The sequence below is a fragment of the Mus caroli genome, unplaced genomic scaffold (genome assembly GCF_978045245.1).
Source record: "Mus caroli unplaced genomic scaffold, Mus_caroli_1 scaffold_12, whole genome shotgun sequence".
NCBI lineage: Eukaryota > Metazoa > Chordata > Mammalia > Rodentia > Muridae > Mus > Mus caroli.
In genome coordinates, this window is record NW_028227267.1 from 12,067,318 (window position 1) to 12,079,809 (window position 12,492).

The 12,492-nt window shown below is 41.7% G+C and overlaps 1 pseudogene across 1 annotated transcript; it reads left to right on the forward strand.

Moving 5' to 3' along the window:
- Positions 1-3,400: 3,400 nt before the first annotated feature.
- LOC147001636 (uncharacterized) lies at positions 3,401-10,924 on the forward strand (annotated as a pseudogene). Its single transcript, XR_015044715.1, has 5 exons — positions 3,401-3,530; positions 4,269-4,422; positions 5,375-5,506; positions 6,182-6,365; positions 9,831-10,924. The product of XR_015044715.1 is annotated as an uncharacterized LOC147001636 (transcript).
- Positions 10,925-12,492: the final 1,568 nt, after the last annotated feature.

Sequence of the window (12,492 nt, forward strand, 5' to 3'; positions counted from 1 at the left end):
TCCTGATCAGTCCAGATCCAAAGGACTACAGATGGAACCAGCACAGACTGGAAGGATGTCCTGACAGCAATATGGAACAGATTCTGCAATCTCTATGTATTCCATAGTCAGAACTTAACATTCAAAAAGTTTGCCCTGTGTCAATTTTCTTAGTTCTTACCCAGATAACAAAATATTCCGTGAACAACAGAGCTGTCGATTACAGGAACTTACTGTGGTTCTAGCCCACATCCAGGCAGAAAGTGGAACTGTACAACGTCTAACTTGTATTGTGGCCTTTTTGCTTTGAAACACTTCCCTTTCTAAGTGTCCATTAATTCTGGACTATTAACTAGTATACTCTCGAAAGCTAATGTCAACAGGTATAGAAACATTTGAAAATAAAAACCAATTTTAGGCAATGAAGTATAGTCAAGCCTCCCTCCACTTCAAGTATTTTGTAAAAACTCCCACATTTTTAAACTGAGCTAGAATTGTAACTACCTATCTGCTACCCACTCCCACCCATGATTAAGGACTGCTTTGCTAAATATCTTCCTACCTGCTCATTCCCAACAGCAAAACGCTTTGATTCTCCTTACTTATTTACTTTAGTGATGCTAGGGCAAGCCTTGCACTGGAGTATGCTCAGTCCCATATCTATATCCAAGCCCCCATTCTTTTCTTCTCTTGTCTCCAGATGCAGAGTCTCAATATGTACCTGATTCTGGCTCCACAATCTGGGTCCTCCTTCCTCACCTAGTTGTTGTGAATACAGGTGTGCAGCACCACCCCCCATTCCCCAAATACTTTTTGGACTAAAATTTAAATTATGCCTATATTCACTGACACTGGACTATATCCCAAAGCTAGCACCCAAGAAAACCAAGTAACTTACTATGCTAGCAAATATCTTCTTTAGGCTCAAGACTTAGCCAGAATAACACTAAATAAAGCTAATATGTATCCAAATTTAGCTAATTAACTTAATTTCACTCCCTCACAGAGAGAACGGCAGGAAGTCCCAGAAAATGGGGAAAGATAATGGGTGTCACCGGGCAGTAAGCAGAGTGTAAAGTGAATAAATGAAAAGATATTAATACAAAAATATTTAATTATTTAACAAAATGGGACAAAATGTATTGTTCTAGTAACTCTAGTGTGTATACACAGGCAATCACTGTAACACCCAGAGAGACTAGGTGTTGTAAAGTAGGGTACCTTTGTTTTTGACATGAACTATATACATAGCAAAGATAAATTAAAAAAAAAAACTTGCATCCAAAAGATCCATTATTCTCCTCAAGTCTAAGTGTTTCTGCTCACCTTTACCAGAATTCTAGAGACCCCTGATCATCCAGGTCTCAGGGCTCATCCAAAATAGAGTCCTGAACCAGCTGTGGCCAAGTGTTCCTGTGTTGTTGGCTGAAATCTGCCTCAGGCTTCAGAGATACAGGAGGGGCAGTCTTGGCCTTCAGGCTGCAGCCATTCCAGGCATTCAGCCAGCTAATGGAGTCTTCCACAGAGGCCTGTCATCTCAAAAATAGGAGCTGGGGTATTCCAAAGATTGGGATGCCACTCTAGAGTCATGATGAGTTGGTTATGTGAGACCATACAAGTGAACTAATGTCTGTATGACTGTTTTTCTTATTTGAAAGTGAGTAATGAGATCATCTGAGGAGTGTTTGCTAACAATAAAATCACTGATTAACGTGAATAATAGAACTGTAGAGAGCATGGACTTAATTTTCTGGGTCCGGTGCAAATAGCTGGGAGAGATCAAAACAAAAACAATAGAAACAACAGGAATACTAACAACAACAATTTTTTAAAAACCCTTCTGAGTGCTGGAATTACAGGCATGTCCCAACTCTGGCTAATTTTTGTATGTATTTATAATAAACAAACAAACAAACAAACAAACATCCCTATTCCAGTTCTAGCAGTTGCATCAGAGAGAGCTGTGTGATACTGCATGCTGCTTCCTTTTCTCAGATAGCTCAGGTCTTCACTCCTATACCAGTTCAGCTGGACCTAAGACAGTGTAGCTGACCTTCTGGCTGCCAGGGCATGATTCTGTAACAATCCTTTTCTTGGTAAAACTGAGTCTGTATAGGGTAAGCGCCTTGTTGGTGGATCCAGGACCCTTTAGGCCAGCAAACACACAAGCCACCCTTAGTGAAAGAGAAAAGGAAAAATCACATTGGAAAAAATATGAGCACTAATTGGAAGAAAAAGACCTGTATTTTGAAGGCATCACCTATCTCCCCTTGATTTCTGAACTCTGCATATTGATATTGTTTGGCTCAAGATGGCAGTGAAATTCAGATGGTTTCCCAAAGAAGACATACATGATTTTTCTTATATCTCTGAGGTTAGGGGGCATTACAGCACAGATTCAGCAAACCCAGCATCAGAACACAGAAGCCAGAGCTGATAATGCCAAAGGGACAGCATCCTGAACTTATAGACACATTAAAATTGAGGTTTCATCTCAACTCAGTCCATTGCACTCCCTGCCCTACCTCATGAGTCTGATATTTGCTGTGAGTACAGTATCATGGTACAACCTGCAACCTCCTCATTGCTCAACTTCACAAGTCAGGAGAAGGAATGGCTATGAGGCTAAAATGTATTAATGTACAGTCCAGGATGACCTTTGCTCTCTAATGCCCACTTAAATTGTCTGGTTGTATTTGAGAACAGGAGCATGTGCAAGATAATGTTTTGAAGATGGGACAGCAAGTTTACTATTTATTCCTGCCCTGTAGATGATCCCCTATGTTTCAAAGAAAAGGGAGTTTTCCTTGTAAAAGATAGGATTGTAAACCAGAGATTTTGTGAAACACATGGATATATATGGAAAGTATGCCCACTATCAAGGAATGCACAGTCTGAAAATATTATACAGGTTTTATACAATTAAATATATAGGAGAATGACATTTGCCTCTGTGAGACAGGAAAACCTTGGGAAATTGGAGTGTATGTCACAGGAATTGACTCAGGTGGTATACTTATTTTTGTGAAAAATCTACGACATCCACAGTCCCTAGAGGTTTGGGTGCTAACAAAAATCTCTTAAGCATGTCAGAGTCCTAACCAACATTCCCCATCAAAAGCACATGACTTCTAATGAAGCACTTTGAATTCTCTAGCTTTGGAAGGAGATGTTGCTAAAGGGTATCCCATGGGTCCATGAGGGGCTCCAGGAAAGGCACCGCAGAAAAGGACCAGGTTGGGGAGAACGAGTTAGCAGGTAGGTCATGGCAGTTCCTAGTGACATCGTCAGTAATGCCTTCCTTGGACAATCTCTTGTATCTAGAAGAGAACTAGAATCTTCTGTGATGTCATCTCTGTGTTGTGGTAACAGCAACTGCCTGTGAGTCATCCCTTCGTTTGCTCTGGGTTCATCAACAGGGATGTTTTCCTGGCTGTTCAGGCTATGTCAGAAAGAGAATGGAGATGAAGGAGAGACCAGACCAACACAGAAGGAAGAGGAAATCCTCTCTCTTAAAAAAGGAAGAAGGAAATCATTCTGGAGAAGGCACAGTGAGTCCTAGGCAGAGTTGGGGAACTTCCTGGTAGATTTAGGCTTGAGCTGGGCCTTCCAGGAGTAGGTCTTACAAGCTGAAGCCTTGGACTTTGTCAATGTCAGACAAAGAGTCAAGAATTTCTGATGATTCGTTTGACAGAGCCAGGAATTGACAAACCTACAGCTACTTTTCTGGGAGCTATTTAATTTCATTGTGAGTGACAAAGAATGCCAGGAGTGGGCACTATGAGAATAACAGTGTGTTATTCCTTTCATAGAAGGGAGTTGAAGAACTTCATCTTCCAGATTACTGTAGGTTACATGAGTCTCTGAAGAAAAGAACAGAGAAGGATGCTCCCCTGGTCATGTCATGTGGTGAGGTCTCAGACACTTTGGATTTGAAGACACACAATTAATTAGGGCTTAATAGTGCTAAGCACGATGAACTTCAGGATTTCCCTGCATCACATCTGATATGACCTGACAATGTTCCCTGTATCTTTATTTCTGAGGCATCTTATAGATTTCAGGGCATGGGGGCCTGTAATAGGGAGTGTGGCATATGTCTGATAATGATGGTTAGGAAGAAGAACATAGCTTGGCAAACCAGCTGGAAGAGAACTTTTCTGCTCTTTTAGGGATTCACCCTGTCTTTACCTTTTCTCTCCCTCAATCTTCTCCTTGGGACTCAGAATGGTCTCCCCTGCCCCTGGGCCATCAAGTATGCAAATTCATTTTTGTTTTTCATTCTCCAGGGTCTGCTTCATCTGAAAATTCCAACATCACTAATCAGACATCAAATATAAATGAAGTAGAAGAACTGAAATTGTATATGAGGAAGATCAGCAATGACATGGAGGAAATGTGTGGAGTCCTGGAACTTTACAAGTGTGACGATTTGAACTACAGGTAGTAATTATGCCCAGTACCCTGTTGACTGTATTGTGCCATCTGTTAACCCAATTTCCTTCCATGAATGGAGTGTGTTATCTCCCATCATTCCATTAAGTAGCCTTGACAGGTTTTTCATTGTTGGATAAACAAGGTGCTGTGTGTTTATTATCATCTTTTTTTGTACTTGACCTTGGGGTGCTTGCAATCTGATTGTTGTTGTAAAGAGCTGAAAGGACCTGCTCACACTTGCTGCCTCTCAGTGTGTGAATGCAATGCCTGCAGGCTATCATGGCTTTACTCTGATATTGTTCATTATATTCTGAGAGATGGCACCTCACTGGATTTATTTGGCATTCTAATTGTGTCTGTGTGTGTGAATGTAGTTGTGTGTGTTTTGTTCAGGACTGGGGCTCTGGGACCTTTGATGGGGTCTGAGGACTTGTGTGATGCACAGTTTGCAGGTCCTGATAGTGTTGAGTCCATAAAGGCCCAAAGTGATCACCAGGGAAGTTTGCTCCTGGTGTTTCCTTGCTGTCACACAAGAATCCCCTGGGGGAGGAGGTGTGATAAAGCCTTTGTCCTGTAAATACTAGTGGTGCTCTCTGGGAATTCCCATAACAACAGGAACCAAACAAAGGAATGAGAATCCCTGCCTTAAAAATAAGAGGAAAGCCATTACAGATATCTACTGGACCCATGCCTGTGGCATATTGTAGTGGAAAATTGTCATAGAAGTAGTCTATTCCTTCATGCTTGCCCTGGAAGCTCTTGAAGGTCAGCTACCTCCATTTGGTCCCCTGGCTCTGCTGTCCTCTGCCCAGGATAGTAAGTTTAATTAGCATCAAGTGGACCCAGTTTGAATGAGCCAGGATGTGGCATGCACTTGGCTTGGGTAGCCTGTTTGCACATGATTATTGAATCCTTAATTCAGAAGATTATTTGCTTCTTGGGCCATGCCCTAACACAGGATGAACACTGAATTCAACATCATTAAATCACAACATGAGAAGACAATGGTGGATATGGAGAAAATGACCAAATCCATAAAGGGTTCCATGGACTACTCCAAGGAACTGATCGAGGATAACTATTCTTACAGGTGAGTCAGTTCCACAACTGAGACCTCCACAACTAGGCAGGGAATGCTTCTGTCCTTTTAGGACTTTGAACAAAAGCAAGGGCTCTGGATCCATGCTATGTGTTTTTTATCCAGGAACCCTGCCTGAGGCTAGGGTCTTGGATTTGTACCTCTTGGACTCATTTGTCCTAAGTGTGAAGAGTGTCCAAGACCCTCCAATCTTTATTCTTCCAAATTCAAGATCCTCTACATAGAAATATTTTCCACCCTGCTGGAATATCCAGGAACCCTGAACCTCTAGTATTCTGACCACAGATTAAAAGATGTAGGATTCCTGACAAAAATGGAAAGAGTGTACACCTGTTGGGTCTTCTCAACTCTCTCAGAGGGGTAAGCCCTCTACCTGCTGAAGGTTTTTTTGGTACCACAGACCTATAATCAACCATGAGGAACATTTCCTCTTCTGTGATGTATAGGGAGCACTCTTAGTGTCAGGGTTTTCAGAAGTTTGTTGAGTCCTGTGGAATATGGTTGGTATCTTGATTTCACTTGCCTCTGATTGGTGCTGCTATGTATAGTGTGGACTCTTCTGGGGCTGTCTGGGGATCAGGGCCCTTGCAGGGATCATGGGACTTGGAGGAGGGGTAAGCAAATGGAATCTGGCTGGGAATCATCCAATTTTGCTTTGTGGATCAGCATCAAGGAGCAACACCTCTTTCGTGAGTGCACTCAACTCAATGAAAAAGTAAGGATATTACTGAATGAGAACAGAAAGCTGCTGGTGGAGCAGGCTGGAACACAAGTGTCCTGTGGGGAAGAAAAGAGGTTCTGTGAGGAGGCCAGCAAGAACATCTGTGTCCCAAGTGCCAAGGAGCAGCAGGTAGGATAATATATATCAGAGGCTGATTGCCCTCATGTATAACCATAAACATAGACAATCCAATGTAACAGTCCAACAACTTCTCCAGGCACTCACCTATGTCTCCTCCAAGTGTTTGTTTATGTGATCATCTACAGGCCTCTCTGTGGAGGTAGCCTGGTTCAGGAAACTGCAAGTTTGGCACAATAGATACCTCATTGTTTTCTGCTCAATTATGATTTAATGTGAATAAGTCTGTGTGTGCTTGTGTGTGTGTCTGTGTCTGTGTCTGTGACTGTGTGTCTGTGTGTTTCTTTTTGTGTATACATGGTTTTCCTGATTTGAGTCTCTCTCCGTGTGTTGGGAGGCCCTTCAATGACATCTGGATTGTCCACTCATTCTCTATATTACTTCTTTGAGCCTTGGACTCTCAATAAACGTGACATTTCCTGTTTTGTTCTGTCCAGTAGTCTTGGCATCTCTTGTCCACTATCAGGATGCATTCCCTCTCTTATTTATTTCAACAAACTGATAAACAATACAGCTATTTTAAAAATAAGTTTTAGATTTCTTTACTTTCCCTGCATAGAGTTAGCTCCCTGGGAGATATCGGTTTGTCTTATTGGCTCCACCATGAACATGCACAGAATCCTACAGCTCATCCCTCCGCTAACATGGTTTTTGCTAATTATATCGTGGGCATGGCTTTGTTTCAGGATAGATTCTCCCTCATAATTGGCACAGCACTGCATTTAAGAAATGTCACAGCATGTCATTTCATCAGCTTTCTTCTGACTGATATTGAGTAAGATTTAAGATCACATGAACTGTAATAGGTTCAAAAGTTCCTGGGTAGTGACCAAAAGTCACTGTCTTCCTCTGATGCTACCAAGGATCCTGTGTAGGTATAGTGAAGCAATACCTACACAGAGAGTCAACATGGGGCTTGCTGGAGGCTTTTCTTAGGAATCTCTTTCTTGGGAATTTGGTACTGGGTTGTCCAGGTTATCTGTGCAGAGCTTGTAACTTCCTTGGAGGACCAGCAAGTATCTGGATAAAAAACTTTCTGAAGAGGAATTAATTACAGATGAGGGTGGCGGCAAAGATGGCCTGAGTCTAAGAACCTTATATATATACACATCAGAGGTCCTAGAAGGTGCTCATGCAACAGGAAATGTGCTGGGCGAGAGTAACATTTTCATTGATTTGTGTTTGTGTGTCTCTGTGTGTGTATTGTGTGGTGTGTATGTTTGTGTGTCTTGTGTGTTTTGTTTGTCTGTGTGTGTTTGGACCACCTGTGGCTGAGCTTATTTATACTAAAGTAGTGTGTTTGTGTAATACTAGGTAATCTTGTGTTTGTGATATGGGTTCTTGTACATACAAATATGTGTGTATGTGTTTGTGAGTTCGTGTGTGATTGTGCATAAATGCAGCTGTGTGTGTCTCTAGAGACCAAATTTCATGAGAAATGCACTCTGAGGTTTTAGTTTGCACCTATGAAATATCAAATACGGCAGTCCAATTATTCTGCATGCTCACCTAACTCCCAAATAAAAAAGAACACAAAAATTATTTTAGGGTCAGATTTTTAACTGACTAGAGACAAAACTTTTGATTCTCATTGAAATCTTTAGAGCAAATAAAAGAGATATGGTATATGGAGGGAAGGAGGAGGTTGCTGTATAAAATCTACGTGTTTATGTCCCTTTTCTGCTCTTGGTGAATTGTGAAGGACCACCTGAAGGTCAGGTGGCTCAATGTGTCTTCTAAGCATTCCAGGTTGTTTTCCTCATTTCTTGCCACCATTACATTTCCTGCTACCTCTGCTCAGTAAAGCTTTGCCTTGTAGTTTGTCTTGGATTTTACTCATTGAGAGATTGAGTTGCTTGGAGCTGAACTTGCATCCAGCAGAATTCCCATAGCTGTGGAGCAAAACCAGGCCTTTTTCAGGAGCCCATTGAGGGTCTAGATAATCTAAAGTCCTCACGCTATCTTATCTGTGTAGCATTCGGCATGACTTTTCTTCAAAATCATTTTCTCAGAGTTAAAATCAGCCTCAGTGGAGTTTGGGAGAAATGAGGACCTTCAGACAGTTCTGGTAGTATAAAATTGGGTATGTTTGTTGGAAGCCATGTTCATAAAGTGGGAAAGAAGTCCTCTTTGACCCAGTGCTTCCAGAACAAGGAGGAGATATCCACAGAGTCTAGGGTGCTCAGGGTTGTAGTGGTCCTCAGAGCAGCCCTGAAGGAGAAGCTATCCTGATGTCCATCTGCTGAAGAACAGAAAGATACTTTGTGGTGTAGCCCTTCCATGAACTCAGTGTGAGATAATCCATGCAAGCATGTGTCCTTCAACTAGTCAGCCGTATCTTACTCAAAATAGCCCTGACACAATCACATTCTGGGGAGAAAATGGTTCGTTTGGATCCTAGTTATAGCTAGTTCATATTACTCTGGGCTCATACCATTGGACACCAAGTCAGTCAGGTGATGGAAAAGGGAGATCCTATTGGAAGAAACTGTTTACTTTGGGACAAGTCTGAAACAGTGAACAAGAACAAGAGGCTGGTCCACCACCAACATGTGACCCTAGGCTGGGAAACAAACCTATTCTACACAGCTTTAGGAACTTACTGAGTCAGATTGGATAATAGGACGAGTACCCTGAATCCCAGACCAGTTTAGGAGTGGAAAGCATATCAATGACTGAGCTGCCTATATGCTATGCCCAGTAAGTACCTTTCCCATTCAAGATTTGCTTCTTTTAGGCCTCCAAGGTATCCTGGGAGATTTTTATATTAGTATTAACCGGGAAACTAAATAGGTCACAGTAATACAATATGCTTGTATTGCAAAACACAAATATTATGTGTGTTTGAGGGTGTGCCCTACAATAGTCATAGATGTACAGGGGTGTTGTTCTGTTTCTTCAGGACCATCACTTTTAAGGTTCATTACCTAGCCTTGTGAATATATTTATTTAGCAAACTTTTGCAGGTTCTAGGATCTATGAAGTACCCATGGGTTTTGTGTTGTATGGTTTCTATGGTTAATTGCAGATAGAGGGATTGACAAGAGGAACCCTGTGAGGTTCCTGCACTGGAGAAAAAATCATAGCCTTCACTTCAGTTCAGGGCATGCTACCACCCCATAAGGATCCACATGGTTTTCAAGGTTGCACACATCTCTCTTGAACTCACATTCAGACATTGCTACAATGTTATTACTCAATATAATAAATATGCACAACTGGGGAAATGTGGTGTTTTTTAAAACTCCAGTATAATGTGTAGTTGACAGTTCAGTTTCTAGCAGCTTTTAAATGGTGAGAAATAATTTCAAGCTCAGATGCTCTATGACAATTGGGATGCATGGAATGATCTCAGCTGATATGTCATGTTGTTTTGTCCAGCTGAATACAGCTGTTCTGGGAGGGACAGCTGAATTGACAAATGCTTACCAGGCCTTTGTTTCTTCCTTCCCTAAGTGTGAAATACTCCAACAGACACCGGAACATGGCACAGACCACGGTCTCCCTCAAAGAGAAGTGCTGGAGGAGGAGCACTGAGAGTGCACCTAAAATACACCACTATTGCCTCTCATCCCTAATAACCATGGCTGTAATGGGCTGTATGCTCTTCCTTTATTTTGGTTTCTTTCGTATGAACAGGCCTTAATTTCATCTAGCCTCTGGCCCAGGAAGAGTGCACATTTAAAGGGACTCAGAGAAGTGCTGAGGCTCATCAACTGCTACTGGGCATCCATGAAGACTCTGAGTGCAAATTTATCTTTTCCTGATGGGTCATCATGAATAATTACATGGAGATCAGTCAACCAAATTGTATAAACTGGGACGCAATCTACAACATCTTTTCTGTTTTGACTTGGGATGCCATATCCTTCAGACCCACACTCTAAAAGGAGAGTGTTGCTTAAATTTCTCCTGCAAAGATTGCTACCTCCAGTAACTGCTTTTCTATTTAGTTGCCAAACAGCCATAGGATGTAAGTCTGTGCTACAAAATGTGCAGACAAAAATTTTGTGTTACACAATTTTTGTGGTTTGATTTTGATTTGAGTTTTGATTAGTTTAGTTATTTGTTTTTTCATGTTTTCATTCAAAGTTTTGTTATATATTGGTTGTTTATTTGTTCTTGTAATTAACTTGATATTTTGATAAGGCTATACATAGTACATATTGACTGTCAGCTTTGAGTTACAATTGAGTTCATTGCATTTATTCTTATGACTAATACAGTGATCTCCAACTCTTCACTCTTAAGAACCTTATTATTCAGGGGTGATCATGAAATCCCACAGATATTAGTCCCAGATGGATCTCTGCATTCTTCATGGGACTTGGGCCCCATAGTTTCTTCCCAGACAGACTGAACTACAAAGTCCATCATACATTCAGTGTGGAGAGTGTGTCAAACTCGCTGGATAGGAACTTAATGTTGGAAAACTTACCCATGCTGCATCCTTGTTGTGAAATATTTAGCTACTGTGAAAATAATGTGGATGACGGTGTTGAACACATTAATGGCAAATACATCAGTATTTCTGTAATAGCTCTCATTAAGTCAAAGCAGAGTCTAAGGGAATAAAAAGCTGTCAGAAAACACAACAGTGTATGCTTCTGCTTTCCTTCAAATATACAGTCACTGGTAAATGCAAGTAAAGATAATAAATTCCAAAATTTTGGGGGGCAGGTTTCTGTGGGAGTTCTTCAATGTTCATTTTATTACTTTATGTTTCACCTGTGTCTGCCCAAAGACATCATTCAAAAATGATGAAGATTGTAATTAGGTATCAGCTTATAAAGTCCTAACAAATGCCTTTTTCTTTGATATTTTCTTTACTTACATTTCAAATGTTAAACCCTTTCCTAGTTTCCCCTCTGAAGATCCCCTTTTTTCTACCCCCATCCCCTGATCCCCAACCCACGCACTCCCTCTTCCTGGCCTTGGCTTACCCCTCTACTGGGGCAAAGAACCTTCCCAGGACCAAGGATCTCCTCCCAGGGATGACCGACCAGGCCTTCCTCTACTACATATTTAGCTAGAGCCATGAGTTCTACCATGAGATTTCTTTGGTTGGTGGATTAGTCTCAGGGATCTCTGGAGCTACTGGTTAGTTCATATTGTTTTTCCTCCTATGGGGCTGCAAACCCTTCAACTCCATAGGTCCTTTCTCTAGCTCTTTCACTGGGGACACTGTATGCTGACCAATGGATGGCTGTGAGCATCTACTGCTGTGTTGGTCAGGCACTGGTAGAGCCTCTCAGTAGACAGCTATATCAGGCTCCTGTCAGCAATCTCTTGTTGGCATCCTTAGTAGTATCTTCCCATAATTCAATCACAGGGTCAGCACCCAATCAGTGGTTTAGAAGCTCTGACCCCCAGAGAATTTCTAAACCTGATATACAACTTCAGCAAATTGGCTGGATATAAAACTAACTCGATGAAATCAGTATCTTTCCTTTATTCAAAAATGATAAACAGGCTGAGAAAGAAATTAGGGAAATGACACCATTCTCAAGAGTGACAAACAATAGAAAATATCTTGCGGTGACTAACTAAGCAAGTGAAAGGCCATCCTGAGCCTTCCCCACCTGGTGATCCATCCCACATTCAGATACCAAACCCACACACTATGGAAGATGCCAATAAGTGCTTTCTGATAGGAGCCTGCTATAGCTGTCTCCTCAGAGGCTCCACCTGAGAGTGACAAATACCAAGGCACATTTTTACAACCCCTCTTTGGAATGAGCATAGAGTCCCCAGTGGAAGAGTTGGAGAAAGGACTGAATGAGCTATAGGGGTTTGCAACTGTAGGAAGAACAATAATATCAACCACCCATATATCCAAGAACTCCCAGGGACTAATCTTCCAATCACACATGTAGTGACCCATGACTCTAGGCACATGTGTGCCAGATGACAGCCTTGTTGGACATCAATGGGAGGAAAGGCCCTTGGTCTTTTACAGGCTCAATGCTCCAGTCTAGGGGAATGCCAGGGTAGCAAGAGAGTTCTGTGTGGTTGTATGGAGGAGCACCCTCATAGAAGCAGTTGGAAGGGGCATGAGTTAAGGGGATTCTAGGCAGAAAACCGGAAAAATGTCTAACATTTGAAATGTATGATTAGT